A 15275-nucleotide genomic window follows, 5' to 3' on the forward strand; every position below is an offset into this window, starting at 1 on the left:
TCCATGGGAGTTAGGTGTAGAGCTCTGCTCAGGCCTCATTTTAAAGCCTGACTCATATCTGAACCTGAGCTGAGCACAACCAACCTGAACGTGACTTGAGTGTGGCCAGTCCTATTCAACCCAAACCCGCCCTGTCGGATAGCAAGGCTCTAGTTAGGCACCTAAATACCTTTGAGGATCTGAGCCTAAATGCTTTGAGTCCTGGATACCTTTGAAACCTCCATTCTCCTCAGGGGATACCACAGCAGCTGAAAACACTTGAGTTAATAGCCCCTTGATTTAAAAAAAAAAAGGCCTTTATCACTGGAACTCGCTCTCACCCCACTTATTTCAACAGACCCCACATATGATGTTTAGGGAATGCTGCAGGTTGAGCTATTCACTAAGGTGCCTGAGGATTATATACATGGGGGCTGAAAGTTCTTATCCCTGACAGACTGGAAAGGTAAGTTTCCAGCTGATCACACTTTATTTTGTAAGTTTTGGGAGGGAAAGGTTTATTGCACATGTGCCTAGAGCAGGGGTGGCCAAACTGTGGCTCGCAAGCCACATGCGCCTCTTTTACAGTTAAAGTGCAGCTCATGGAGCCCCCCAAACTCCCCACCATTCTCCGCCTACCAGACTGGGGGCAGGGAGCTCGGGGCTTCTGCCCTGCAGCAGGGCGGTGGGGCTAGGGCTTGCCCAGCACGGAGGGTAGGTCTTGGGGCTTCAACCCCATGAAGCATGCCTGCTGGGGCTCAGGGTTTCAGCAGGAGCAGGCCTGAAGCACCGAGCCAAGACAGGTGCCTCCCATGGGGCTGAAGCCCCAACACCTTCCTCCCCTCAGGGCTGAAGCCCCGAGCCCTGACAGGCGCACCCCGGCTCTTGAACTTCTGAAGATTGTTGTATGCTGCTCGAAGGGTCAGAACGTTTGGCCACCCCTGGCCTAGAGCCTAGAATAAGTGCATTTTATAAACTGAAATAGATAAATATAAATAAGGGAGATGGGCCTTAACCGGAACCCAGGCTCCAAACCCCTTTATGGGCTATGGATCTTCATAACTGGAATCCTCCTCCTCCAATCTCTTCATTACATTTTACTGCAGGGGGAAGGTTGTTTTGCTTGTGATGCAGAAATACAGAGTCTAAATCCCTTGGAAGTTCCTTAGATACTGTACATGCAATTCAATTCAATGACGCTTCAGTGGCAAGACAAGCTTCATGAGTGCTGCCCAAGTGTGAAAGAGACAGACCCCTTCAGGTATCTGTCTGGTCTGCCCAGGATGGGCCTTCACACTGTCTGGTGTATGGTCTTCTGTGAATTACTGCTCTAGTGACAGGTTGCCCTGTAGTGATGCCATCTCTCTCCTTTTTTGCAAGGCTGGGCTATTCTCTTTATGGGTAAAAAGAAGAACAGGAGGACTTGTGGCACCTTAGAGACTAACAAGTGCCACAAGTCCTCCTGTTCTTCTTTTTGCGGATACAGACTAACACGGCTGCTACTCTGAACTCTTTATGGGTGTATCTGATAGAACAGTCTATAAATTCAGATAATACAGTGAGGGACACAGTATCAGAATTAGATCAGAAACAGAACAGGTTTCCCTCATCACGTCTGTGGTGAAAATTCATTCCTGATCATATGGGGATACATATTTCTCACCCTCCCTTTTACACCTTTAGCTTCTGGTCCGTGCTTCTGTATCTGGTACACATCTTTCTCTAGCTTTGGGCTCTGGCGTGACAGGTCTGTGTAGGGATCTGTAGCTGTTTAGCTTGTGTGAGATTTGCCTGTCTCAGAGACTCATCTCTGGATGTTGAAATGCAGCCAGATTTTCAAACGTGGTCACAGACTGACCCAGAGGCCGCTTACAGAAATGTAGGCCCCAATCTGCTCAACATTCTTCAGTGATCGTCTGTGCGTTTGGTAATTTTCAGACAGTCCCTTAGCTGGGTAGGCTGGAGCGGGGGCGAGTTGTAGGGCTGGTTTGTTTCTGCTGCATTATTGCAGAAGGGAGGAGCTGAGGGGGAAGAGCCCCCGAGGGCTCCCTGCGGCCGACTGTTTGCACCAAAGGGGTTGTGCCCCTTTTCTGCTCATGTCAAAACAGGGAAGCAGCTCTGATGGCCATGGGTCCCTGGGGCAGGGGTGGGAAATCATTGCACAGCGCGGATCATTGCACACATACCAAATCACCACGGCGGGGAGAGAAAGGGGAGCTGATCTGGTCTGTGGTTTCTATTGCTGTTGCTATAAAGGGAGGAGCCCTTTATAGTTGCAGCTGGTACTTTGCAGACTGTCCCTGCGTGGGTTTGTTGTGGTGCCCCGCCGGGATGTTTGCATAGGCTGATGTAGTTAATCCAGGTTCCTTGCCAGGTCCGGTTAGCTGGGGAGTGCTGCTGATCCGGGAGGGAGGGGCAGAGCTGTGCAGCTGGTAGTTCGCAGACGGTCCCTTAGCAGGTGGGGCTTGCTTTCTGCTGCTGTTGATGGTGAGAAGGACTGAGATCTCAGCTGCCCTCTTGCAGGTAGGGAACAACATCTTTTCATCTCTCCCCTCAGCCTGAGCAAAGGGGGACAATCAGCAGCAGCCATTCAATGCATGAGTAGAGAGAGGATTTCAAAGGAGCAGCTCCAAAGGGCAGGTTGCCTTTAATTGATCCCACTGTTTCCTGGGGTAGTGGCTGAAATATGCAATATTATCATTTCTTGCCCAAGAAGAGGTGAGAGGGATCTGGACTAGAAAAAGTGGAGGAGATTGAGGGAGAGGATATTGTTTCATTTGGAGCGGGGATGTTCCTTTTGCTCAGTGGATGTGTTTTCTCCTATGCGTGTTGTTTTTAGCTCCTACAGAGTTAGTGGAGAAAACGGGCCAAAATTGGGCTCAGACTATTAGATCGTGTGGAACAGAATCTGATATCTCATTCCATGACAGCCTGCACAGGGTCAGAAGGACCTGGTGGAACAAGGTGCATTTAAAACAAAAAATCAAGCCCTAACAAAAGGAAAAAGAGAGGAAGGGAGAGAGAATCTGTGTGTCCCCCCTAACGTTTGGTTGGAAGATCCTGACTGTAGGTGGGGAAGAATCCCTGTGGCTCTTTGAGTGTTGGAAAGGGGCTGGAATTTTTTTCAGCTGGATAAATTAGGTAGAAAAACCCCAAAGTGCTGACAGAACATGTTAATTTCTCCTGCTAAAGCCCTCCCTGTACAATGTGGCTGTCATTTATACACATACCCATTCTTAATGAGTTCATTGAAGGCACTCTGATGGCAACTTCTGTGACTTCTTGCTACTCCTTATCCTAGTGCCATGTTTACCACTCCAAGAAAGCAGGGGGTGTATCCGGGATGCCGATCGTTATAGTGATGGGGATGATTTTTGCATAATTACACTCTTATCTCTACTTTTCTTTTCCATAGAGTGGTGTTGATAATAGTAATACTTATAGAGCTTTTCAGCCATAGATTCCAAAGCACTTGCTAAAGGCAGGTGAGCAGATGTAAAAACTGAGGCATAGCCCCATGAAGGGACTTCTCTGAAATCACACAATAAGTCAATGATAGAACCAGGAATAGAGCTCCATTCTCTTGACTCCCAATCTGAGTCCCTGTACACTGAAGTGTGTCGCCTCCTTCCCTTGATGGGAGATAAAATATCATGCTGCCTCCACTATATCATTCCTTGGCTTGTTGTCAGTTTCCCACATCATCAGGGCTTCACAATCCTCCTTCCTGGAGCTGTGCCTGGTGATATTGGACATGCCAGGAAATGCTTCATGCTGGCAATAAAAAAAAGACTATTCTACCTCACTTCACATAAAAACACTGGGTACTGAGAAACTGATGACTCCAACTGAAAGTAGCTATGGGGTTGGGATGATCTAATGCTCTGGCCGAACTGCTCACTCATGGCTTATGACTTCATCCAAAGCTGTCCACAGATACGTAACGTCGCTGTTTCCCTTGCTTGCTACCTCATTCAGTGTAACAAATGGCTATGTAACACTGTGTATTTATAATATATGATCATTTGCTAATAGATTATTATTGAGGGGGCACAGCCTTGTCTGGCCAAGGTTCTGTCTGTGTGGGTATCTCCTTTTAACTGTTTGATGAAAATCTCACTGACTGATCAATGCCCTAGTGTTCTTACGTTCCAGACAGTTCCAGTAGGGAATGGTGTTGGTGTCTAGATACAGGTTCTTCCTGCAAACTTGGCAATTCCACTCTGTGACTGGGGGGACAGGTGAAGGAGGATTCTACCTAAAATAAAGCTCAGAGAACAAGCATGAATAGCTCCACCCCCCCAGGGACTCAGCTGGGGAAGTTATTCCCCTCCTAGAAACATACAGGGGCTGAATGATGATGTTCCACTCCAGGCTAGGCTGAATTTCTGTGGGGGTTGAGTGATTCCTAGGTATGTGTTGTGTGGCCTGAGAGGTGCTGTGGGAAACTGCATAGCTTTTATTGTTTTTGGAAAAAATACAGGAAAAAGAGTCAGACCAGAGCAGAAGGCTGTACAATGGATGGTTACAGCCCATTGAATTGTGGGATGGGGACAGGGAGAGCCCTGCTGGCCCATTGCTATCCTGACCCTCTTCCGGCTAACATGTCTAAACTGGCATAGTACAGGGGTGGAAGAGTGGGTGGACATGAGGAAATCTCTCAGGAAGGAACTGTCTTAACTTGGTCCAGCAGACATCATCCTGCAAAGCAATGCAAAAAATCCAACATTTCGTGGTCTCATTAGCAGCCAAAACACTCTCTTTCAGCCTCTCTGCAATTATGATTCTTTGCCTTGTTTATGTAGCAACATCTTGGCCTTCCTGCAACTACAGTGTAACCATATCTGAATGCATGTAAACCCTTCATTTTACATAATAAAACTTGACACTTTGGTAGCATGTTCTCATCTTCAAAGATTGTCACAAACATTAGCTAATCCCCAGTTCAGGCGTCACCAACAGCTGGAAGCATACAAAGATGAGAGATTGTAATAACAGCCCTGGTGATCACTGTTAGTTATTACGTATACAGAGCCAGAGGTGTGCATGGTGCTTTACAGACAAATAAAACATGACAGGTTTTTGCTCCAGGAGCTTCCAGTTTCAGTTAAACTAAACCATATTTGACACTGTCTCCCCCCTCTCATAGAAGGAGGGATTGTCAGTGTTTTTGAATATTACCCCATTTCTTCTAGAAAACACATCCCTCTTTTCATTGTGCTGTTTTAACAAAGATAGAGACAACTTTCTAACACCCACAACTGGATTTAATTGATATTAAACTAATCAGTCAGTCACATTAACTCTTATGAAAATATCAGGATTCTTGTGATGTAAGAGCTAGCTATTCCATACGAGTGATATAAACAATATTGCATTCTACATTCATCAGTCTTGCCTTCCTAGAAGCAGCGCTTCTTTACGTTAAACACATTTACAGCAATTAAACTAGTGTCTTGTACCTCCACTTTGAGGAAAACATTGCATCACTTATGAGAGAGGCCTGAGGAAAAGCAGGTTTGGTTTTAGATTATTACAAGACTGCGATTCACGTTTGTTCTATGTTGTTCGTAATTCCCCAGTTCAAAAAGTCTAGAATAAATTTACTTGTGACATTCGATAAATGAAGAAGTAGCCTTGAATCCATTGCTTGTTAAACTCTGTGCGGATAATGTTTTCAGATGAAAGGTCTAGAAGGTGTTTGGGGAGTGGAAAGTGGGTCTGATAATGGAATGTAGAATCCATCAGGACTAAGGACCAGATTTGTAAAGGCATTTAGGTGCCTTGAAGTGCAGGTAGGCACCCAGTGTGATTTTTCAGAGGTACCTAGATGCCCATCTCTGTGTGAAACCAATGGGAGTTAAGTGCCTTTAAAAATCCCACCAGGTGCCTACCTGCATTTGTGGGTGCCAAAATACCTTTAAAAATCTAGTCCTGAGTCATCAGTTCACATGTAGCTCTGATTAGTAGTTTGACAGTGACAAAATACTGTTAGCGGGTGGTAACATTATTTATTAGTTTATAACTGAATCCCTCCCCTAGCTAATTATGCCTGTAGGAACACTTTCTCTCTATTTCAGTAGTTCCTAGAGGCTGAAGATCGGGGTCCCATTGTGCTAGGTGCTGTACGTAAACATAGCAAGGGACAAACTCTTCAGAGTAGAATCTAAAGGGCCAAGACACACAGAGCGGGAGGGGACCAGAGCCACAAAGGTGAAGTGGCAGGTTACTTGCAGAGCCAGGATTAGACCCCGGGTCTCCTCATTCCCAGTCCACTGCTGTAGCTCCTAAATTACATTGCCTCCCCGGTGTAACTGGTAGTTACACAGACCTGTGATCACGGTTACTCATCCTCCTGAGTTTGTCACACGCATTTGCTGTGTCTCATCTTAGAGCTTGTCTACACACACACATTGTACTGCTTTAAGTGCACCGGTATAGTGCGGATACAGTTATACCGGTGCTTATTCCCCTTCCCTTATGGGAATAACTGATACTGGTATAAGCACCTTTATACTGGTATAACTTCGCCTCACCCCATCCAAATAATTATATGGGCACAAAATCTGTGTATGGATCTTAAATCAGACTGTAAGTCCTTCAGGATAGGGATAGTTAGTCCAGCACCCAGCACAGTCCCAGCTGGGGCCTCAGAGTGCTACCACCATACAATTTACTACTAATAAAAAGTGCCCCTCTAAGTGCCTGACCTTGCTGCTCTCTTAGACTATCCCTTGGCAGCTCTCTGCTATGCAGCACATAGGTGTGTATTATCCTTGTGTTGAACATACAGAGAAATCCTTCAAAGAAAAGCCAACATCAGTGTGACATTAAAAGGCTGGTGAGGCAGAAGCCAGGAATGTCAGGCTGAGGCAGATATTGGAGGCTGCTGCAATGGACGTAATCCAAGCAACGAAGGAAGGGCACAGCATCATCACAGAGGGAATTTCCCTGCCCTGGGTGTGGGTGGCAGGGTTCCTGCCAAAAGCTGCCTCTTCTCTTGTGTGGTTTAGGTTGGCTGTAGGGAGATTAAGGTTGTCTGAACTGCCTGGATGAGAGAGGACAATATAACCCTATGGGCTGCTCCTCTACTGGCCATCAGCCACCAAATGCTTTGTCTTGTCAGTTTTATGACCAACGCAGGATCTCCAGCAGGTGACCCTCATGGTGCAGTTCATAGGAATGGCCTGAAGTTTGGATGTTTATGCAGTTCTCTCAGACCTTTGGTTCAAAATCTCAGACTCCTTTTGAGAGATTTCTAGATTTCTCTGCCTCCAGCTGCATTGGGAATCCACTGAGAGTAGGGTGACCAGATGTCCCGATTTTATAGGGACAGTCCTGATTTTTGGGTCTTTTTCTTATATAGGCTCCTATTACCCCCCACCCCTGTCCCGATTTTCACATTTGCTGTCTGGTCACCCTAACTGAGAGCAACGTTTCCTGGAGTGTGTCAGTACTTCAGCTTCTGTTTTCTATCAGAACCTGAGAGGGCAGAGCTGGGCAGGAGGGAAATATAATGTCAAGAAGGGGGGAAATAACCAAACTTTTTGAACTGCAATGTGAGTGTGGGTTTGTGCCTTGGGCAGTTCTGATTGCACATGTGACAGAGTGCTAGGCGCTTAGAGCTGACTCAGCACTCTGGTTACCCAGGCTATGTCTACACTGCAATTAAACACCAATAGCTAGCACATGTCAGCTGGCTTGGGCTGTAAAATTGCAGTGTAGACCCACGCATCTCGTTCACCCTAAGGGGATCTGTCGTGGCGAAGGTGCCCCTCAACGAGGCAGACAAGATCATCCGGAAGCTGGTGAAGAAGTGGCTGTTCCTTCCCCAGAGAGCCAGCAACGAGCTGGTCTACATCGCCCACAGGCACGGCGGCGCCAACGTCCCCCGCACGGTGATCTGTGTGACGTCGCGGTGATCACCCACGCCTTCCGCCTGCTGACGTGTCCCGACGCCACAGTGAAGAACATTGCGGTGAATGCCCTGCGTGATGCGACAGAGAACCGGATCGGCAGAGCCCCCTCGAACCAAGACATCGCCACCTTCCTGAGCGGCTCCCTGGATGGGGAATTCGGACGGGACGGGCGCGACATCGCATCACTGTGGTCCCGCCCTCACAACGCCACGCGTCGCCTGGGGAAGCGCATCGGCTGCCGCTGGGAGTGGTGCGAGGAACGCCAGGAGCTGGGAATTCAGGTGCCGCAGATCAGGTCCGACGACAACACCATCATTACCCCGACGGCCAGGGGCTTGCTGGAGAGGACTCGGAAGGCCGCCATCCGCTCGCTGTACGTGGAAACCCTGAAGCGTAAACCGGACCAGGGTAAAGTCTTTGAGTTGACCAGCAAGTGGGACGCCAGCAACCACTTCCTCGCCGGGGGCAGCTTCACCCGTTTCGCCGACTGGCGGTTCATCCACCGTGCCCGGCTCAACTGCGTCCCGCTCAATGGAGCCGTCTGCCACAGGAACCAAGACAAGCGTTGCAGGAAGTGCGGCTACCCCAACGAGACCCTGCCCCACATCCTGTGCAGCTGCAAACCCCACTTTAGAGCCTGGCAGCTGCGCCACAACGCCATCCAGAACCGCCTGGTGAAAGCCATCGCGCCACGCCTGGGGGAGATCTCCGTGAACTGCACCATCGCCGGTACCGAAGCCAGCTACGACCTGACGTGGTCGTCGCTGACGAGGCCCAGAAAAAGATCATCCTCGTCGACGTCACGGTCTCCTTTGAGAACAGGACTCCGGCGTTTTGCGAAGCCCGAGCTCGTAAGCTGGAAAAGTACGCCCCCCCGACTGACACCCTGAGAGCGAAGGGCTATGAGGTGCAGATGGACGCCCTGATTGTCGGAGCCCTGGGCGCCTGGGACCCCTGCAACGAGCGTGTGCTGCAGACCTGCGGGATCGGTCAATGCTACGCACGTCTCATGCAGCGCCTCATGGTCTCAGACGCCGTCCGATGGTCCAGGGACATCTACATCGAGCACATCACCGGCCACCGACAGTACCAGGAGGCGTGGGCCAGAGTGACATCATTCTCCCACTACGAGAAAGGGACCAAGTGACCTTCTCCGTTGGATCATATGAACTGGAACCATAAACTCCCTAAACATTAAATCTCACCAATTGAGGGTCAAGCCATCCTCATCATCATATCCACTCATTATAATCCACATCCGAACATAGCCACTTTATTAACTTCATACCCTCATATCTCAATGTCTGTACTTTGACCCATCAACCTTTTACCCCCAATCGGGGATATTGCAGATTATGTATTCCTTATGCCACCTTATCTTAAACCAAACTTTGCACCCTCTATAATCTGTATGTTATTCCCTGATAACCAGAAACTTCTATGCTCAAACTCTGTTGACTATTTTTTTTAAGATCATCTTAATAAAATTTTTAAAAATGTTTAAGATCAGGCTGCAGCTTGGGCTCTGGGACCCGGTGAGGACAGAGTGTCCTACAGCCTACCCTGACTATCTACACCTCAATTTTACAGCCCCGCAAGCCTGAGTCAGCTGATACAGGCCAGCTGTGGGTGTTTAATTGCAGTGTAAATATATGCTGAGGTACTAGCTATCTACCCCCTGGAGTGGATTTAATTGGGGGAATGGGTGCTCAATGGCTTAAGTAGGCAGGAGGCTGACAGCTAATGAGAACAATCAGCCGGGAACAGTTAAAAGACAGGGAGGAAGGCAATGCAATGAGGGAGGCTGGCAGGGGCTAGGGAATAAGGATCCCAGGATGGTGAGATTTTGTACTCTTTTCCCGGAAGGGAGAAGTTGACTTCTAATTGTATGTTGCTGCACGAGACTGTCCTGGTGACCTGGTGAAGAGGACCCATCCAGCGAATTTGTGGTGGTCCAAAGGGCAGAGAAGGGAGCCTGTTGCACCACTATTGAGGGCTTGTGTTTTGTTGTTCTGTTCTCTTATCTTAAACACTCATTAAACTGATTAATCCAGGATACTGTATTGTTACTGAATGGTTTCTATCAAATTTACTTGTTCTTTCTCTCCTCCCCACCCCCAACACCTCCCCAAGGTCTTTCTTTTCTTTTCATGTTCTTTCCTCACATCCTTTTATGTTGAGAATCAAAAAATGAGTGAATACAATGTTCGGATACTTGCATCTTTAACATTTTACTGCCTTTTTCTCGAGGTGGGTCTTTCAAATCAGTCCAGCCACAGTGGAGACAGTGCACTCGCTGGGTGTTTCTACTGACATGATCTGCAGTGAAATACTTAAGCGTTGAAATGTCTGGCATAGCTGTTAGGTTTCAGAATTAACTCGCCATTGCAATTACACCTCCCAAGACCTGCTGCTTCAGGCTCTCTGGCTGCAGACTCGGTGCCGTGCTGACTCGCTGAATCACAATCAGGAGTTTTTCTTCACAATCAAAAGGGCTGGAGGTGAAATCCTGGCCACACTGAAATTCAACAGAAGTTTTGCTATTGGCATCAATGAGGCCAGGAGTTCACCCTTATTTTGGTGATGGTGGTTTTCATTTAAAAAAAACCCTTAAATTTTGCAGAAAACAGCAGAGATGCAAAAACTCTTCTGAGAGCCTCACTATAAGGCACTGTTTCCATGCTGTGCCTCTTCCTACGTCCTACTCTTGCAGCAGCAGAGCCAGCATTTTACAGGTGGCACGTGGGGATGGAGAGGAACTGAAGCACAGAAAGATGGCTTGACTGGCTCAAGACCATCTGGTGAGTCAGTGGCAGAGATGAGACTAACCTCAGGAATTCCTGGCTCCCAGACCAGTGCGCTGAACACTAAAAGGTGCTACCATTTTCAGCTTTGTGTGTCTGTTTGGTTTAGGAGTCTGTCAGTCCCCAAATCTGGGCAGACTCCACGAATTAGGGTACGTCTATACTTACCCGCTGGTTCGGCGGCAAGCAATCGATCTTCTGGGATCGATTTATCGCGTCTTGTCTAGACGCGATAAATCAATCCCAGAAGTGCTCGCCGTTGACACCAGTAATCCTGCTCCGCGAGAGGAGTAGGCGGAGTCGACGGGTGAGCCTGCCTGCCGCGTGTGGACCCGCGGTAAGTACCTTTAAGTTCGAACTAAGATACTTTGACTTCAGAGTTGCGTATCTTAGTTCAAACTGGGGGCTTAGTGTGGACCAGCCCTTATAAACGTTTGTTTTAACACCAAGTAGCTGAAGATCATTTCTCCCTTCTCTTGCTTCCCAAGATCTGAGTTCAGGGTGCAATGATGGCCCATGTTGCTAAAATATGAACCAAGTGAGCAAGGCAGGGAGGGCAGTTCTAGGCTTGGTTGGTGCTTGGGATATTGTCAGTTGCAATGAGAGAGAGGCCAAAGCTGAATCATTTGCCCTAGACCCAGGGATGATGGAACAATTTGTATAGTGGAGGTGCTGAGAGACATCGAAACAAACTGTAAACCCTGTATATAATGGAATCCACTTCAAGCCAGTGGGTGCAACTGCACCCATAGTTCCAGCCCCTATCTCTAGACCTGAGCTTCCCCAAAGTCTGAGGGCATTTGGAGCTGGAATTTGGGTTTAGACTCAGCTCTAGTTTTCGCATAGGAAATCGCCTAATCCTGATCTTGGGCCCTGGCAGATTATAAAGTCTTTCAATTCCCTTTGTCCCATTTTGATCCAGCTGTGGGAGGCAGAGGGAGCAGCTGTGTCAGCAGGGTGATGTCTCTGTTCCAGGGTTAATGGGACTAACCTGTGTAACTGGATTTCTGTAACTATGTGTCAGGGACTGGCCTGAGGCCTGCGTGTGTGAGAGAGAGAATGGGGCATACTCCAGATAAATCCTCTGGACCAGGAGCACCCAAGGTTTATTTTTACTGTTTTGAGTTTTGTCCAATGCCACATCTGTTGGAGTGTAGGAAAGAGTTAAAAACGAACTTGCTCTGCAGCCTTGTGTCAGGTGCTTGGCCTGCTGCCTGGGCCAAAGGAAACATCCTGTACAGAGGATGCACAGCTCACCATTTGCTTAATCAGTGACAGAAATGTATTGCCCATGAGGAATATGAATAGCAAGTGTGACAGTCCTGGTGCATTTGGGGACACAGCTGCATCTCAAGGCATCCCTATCCCATTTATCCCCTGGTGGGAGAGGGGTTTCCACACCTTGGCCCACCTAGGTTGACCAAAGAGCAAGTGTGAAAAATCAGGATGGGGGTTATAGGCGTCTATATAAGACAAAGCCCTGAATATCGAGACTGTCCCTATAAAATCGGGACATCAGGTCACCCTAGGCACACCAGAGCTCCAAAGAAATTTAGTTCCTACTGGGCACTGGCCATCTCTGTAGGCAGTTCCCATCATTAATCGATGGCTGTATAGGACTAAAGGGAGTGGGATTTGGGGGAATAGCTTTCCTGAGCAATGTGAAAACACCTTTGTCACCTCCTCACACCCTCCTCACAGGGCTTCTCTGAGTCTCTTCTTTCTTTATATGTCTCTCTGTTAGTCTTTTGCCTGATGCCCTGGGTGTTTCTTTAGACTAAACTCCTATGGGGGTGGGGCGGAGGGAAGTGGGGAGTGGTTCATTGAAGTGGCTGGATTGTAGTCTGCAGTGGGGGGGAAGGGCTGTGAGATTGCAGTGGCACCCTGGCTGGAGGAGGGCTGCAGACCAAACCAAATGTCCATTGTGCTCTGAAAAAGCTAGGCCTGTAGCCAAATGCAAGTTTTTGGCAATATTTTGTGTTAGTGTCCATATAGTGTGTGTGTATTCTGAATTTCAAGACCCTAAATGCGAAGAAACTGCCTGATGACACCGTTGTCACTGTTGAGCATTTTGAAATATGAGCACTTACTACCACCCCTTCCTGATTCACAAGCCAAGTGACAGTGAAACCCCTTTCATTGAATTTCAATTATTTTTAATGAAAACTTCAAACTAATATTTTCTTATGGAACATAATTAGCGAGGAAGCGCATATGTTGTGTCTGTATTAGCAGTGTACCTTGCTTGCACGCCCCCTCATCCTCCCGGAACTGAGACACAAGGCTTATTCTTCTTGTACTCTGAGCCTGCCACTTAAATTCTTACATATTCATTCTTGAGAATTAATTTTCAAATATTGGACAGTTATAGACACTAACAGCATATAAACCAAAGACATGGTCAGCTGTTTTCTTCATGCACCATGGTCCAGGAATATGGAATGGTATATGCAGTGACATGTACGTTGAAACCACCTTCATGAAGAATGGCCGCGGCCATGGTGGAATCACTGAGATCACCCTGAAACCAGAGACTCTTGAGATTGGATTGTTAGCCTCCACATATGCAGCTACTGTAGCTGGTGGAAGACATTGCAAACATAAATGGCAACCAGGAGGCGCAAGTACAAGAGATCCACAAAGAAGGAATGAAATAAAGGATTTCTGCAGCTGCAAGGGTCACAGGGAAGCCACTAGTAAGAAGCTAACGCTGTGCATTGATTCCTAAGACGCCCCCCGCCATAAGCCCTCACAGGCAATAATAAATGTTGTCAGTGGTACAGTGGCACCACCATCAGTCAATGTAGATGACACAGGTATAATTGGAATTCACCAAATGCAAGAATTTGAATGTAGCTGTCCCACAGGGTTCTATGACACAATATCAAGGTTAGTAGAGACATTGGCAGTGACAGCAAAGTATGGACAGGTTGGTGCAACAAAGGTAGTTAACACTAACATTTATTCAAGAGTGATGGGCCTACAAGCAAATTCACGAGAGGTTGACATCAAGAATATTTTGTCACATGAGTAGGCTCCTGTACCAATGTCAGTGTTTACTGACACCGGCGACATGAGAATTGGCAAGGCTAAGGAAGCAGATGTTAATAGACATACTCCACAAGAAGTCACCTTCATGGCCATTGAGGGTTCTGGAGTTCTTTGGGTATTACGCTGGCCAGCAAGTGGTATCATCAAGGACGTTGTGACCAATTTCAGATTCTACCCTGAACACAAGCAGTAGGTGATGTATATCTTTTCTTTGACATGTACCAAGATTTCAGCACAAAGTGTGTCACAAGATCTAGCAGAACTACAGAAGCACGCAGAGTGCATTAGTTGAGCACAAGTACACAGCTGCCTCCACAGAAAGTTGTCTTGATGGTAACTGACAATAAGAAACAGCTGATTGACATCATTTGTACAGAACTCATTCGAGGCAAGAAGCTTCACCAATGACACATTCCAAAGCACAAGCCAGTCATCACAGTCGGAGACAATACTCCAGTTTAAATCAACTGGGAAGGTGGGGTGATCAACCGAGAAGATATGGCCTCCTCACATGAAGAACCTGACAGCATCCCTGTCCAACAAATGGTGACGGTTGCAAAAGAGAAACTGGTGGGAATATCAGTATTATCAGACGACACCAACATATTTGTCTTACTCTTGCACCATTGCCTTGAATGGGGCCTAACATCTTTAGTGATTAAGAATGCCCCGAGAGAGCTGTAATAAGCATCCATGCTATTGCGGATGCTTATTATTGTGAATCCGATGAAGTGGGCATTCACCCACGAAAGCTTATGCTCCAATACATCTGTTAGTCTTAAAGGTGTCACAGGACTCTCTGTTGCTTACCACAACATTTACCAAGACTGTTAGCTGCCCATGTACTTTCAGCCTCATATGGTAGCTTCCTATTTTGTCCTTCACAAAGGCACTGTGTTGAAGAGTCTGCCAGCTGGATACACCCTTTCTTTGCAAGTGACATCAGTGCAGCAATGCCATCGAACAGACAACCAAATTCCTGGCTGCAGGCTATGGACAATGAAATTGTGCCACCATGGCAGAAGTACAGCTGAAATCATGGGCAGCAAACATCAGCACCAACGCTCAGCTCCTTACCACTCATAACTGAAGCACTTACAGAAAATGTAAAATGAGCGCATCTTCAGGCAAGTGTGTAGAAAAGTGTTTCGGATCTAAACACCCCCCCCCCCCCCCGCACTAGATCCACTGCAGCATTTGGTTAAAATTGTAATAATGATTTTGTTGACTATATATATTTATAATTTGAATATTTTTCACATTAAAAAGAGTAGCCACTGTATCAAATGAAAGTGAGGTCTGTGCTATATCCCAAGGCCCCTCCTCATACATCACTCTCATTCAAATACGTATTGTTAATGATTGACATTGCAAATGTTAAATACTTGCATTTCATGTATTTAGAGCTTTTCCACCATGATTTATATGCCCCAAATTATGCAAGCTTTTACTAATTGGGGGTGGGGGGTTGGTGAGGGTGAGGGATGAAAAGACTTAGCAGTGATAGTGTCATCAAGCAGAT

The 15275-nt window shown here is 47.2% G+C and overlaps 1 protein-coding gene across 9 annotated transcripts in view; it reads left to right on the top strand.

Moving 5' to 3' along the window:
* The first annotated feature begins 317 nt into the window (after positions 1 to 317).
* The window catches only part of TMEM63C (transmembrane protein 63C), a 67902-nt gene continuing 52944 nt past the window's right edge, over positions 318 to 15275 (top strand). For 6 of the 9 annotated variants that reach the window (XM_065593407.1, XM_005301640.5, XM_065593404.1 and 3 more), the window contains exon 1: positions 2362 to 2502. The gene's annotated coding sequence lies outside the window, so the exon portion shown is untranslated. Of the gene's footprint in view, positions 446 to 2361; positions 2503 to 15275 lie in introns of those variants that run through there. The other 3 variants (XM_065593405.1, XM_065593406.1, XM_065593403.1) reach the window with 2 other exon arrangements.

The sequence above is a fragment of the Chrysemys picta genome, chromosome 4 (genome assembly GCF_011386835.1).
Source record: "Chrysemys picta bellii isolate R12L10 chromosome 4, ASM1138683v2, whole genome shotgun sequence".
Taxonomy (NCBI): domain Eukaryota; kingdom Metazoa; phylum Chordata; order Testudines; family Emydidae; genus Chrysemys; species Chrysemys picta.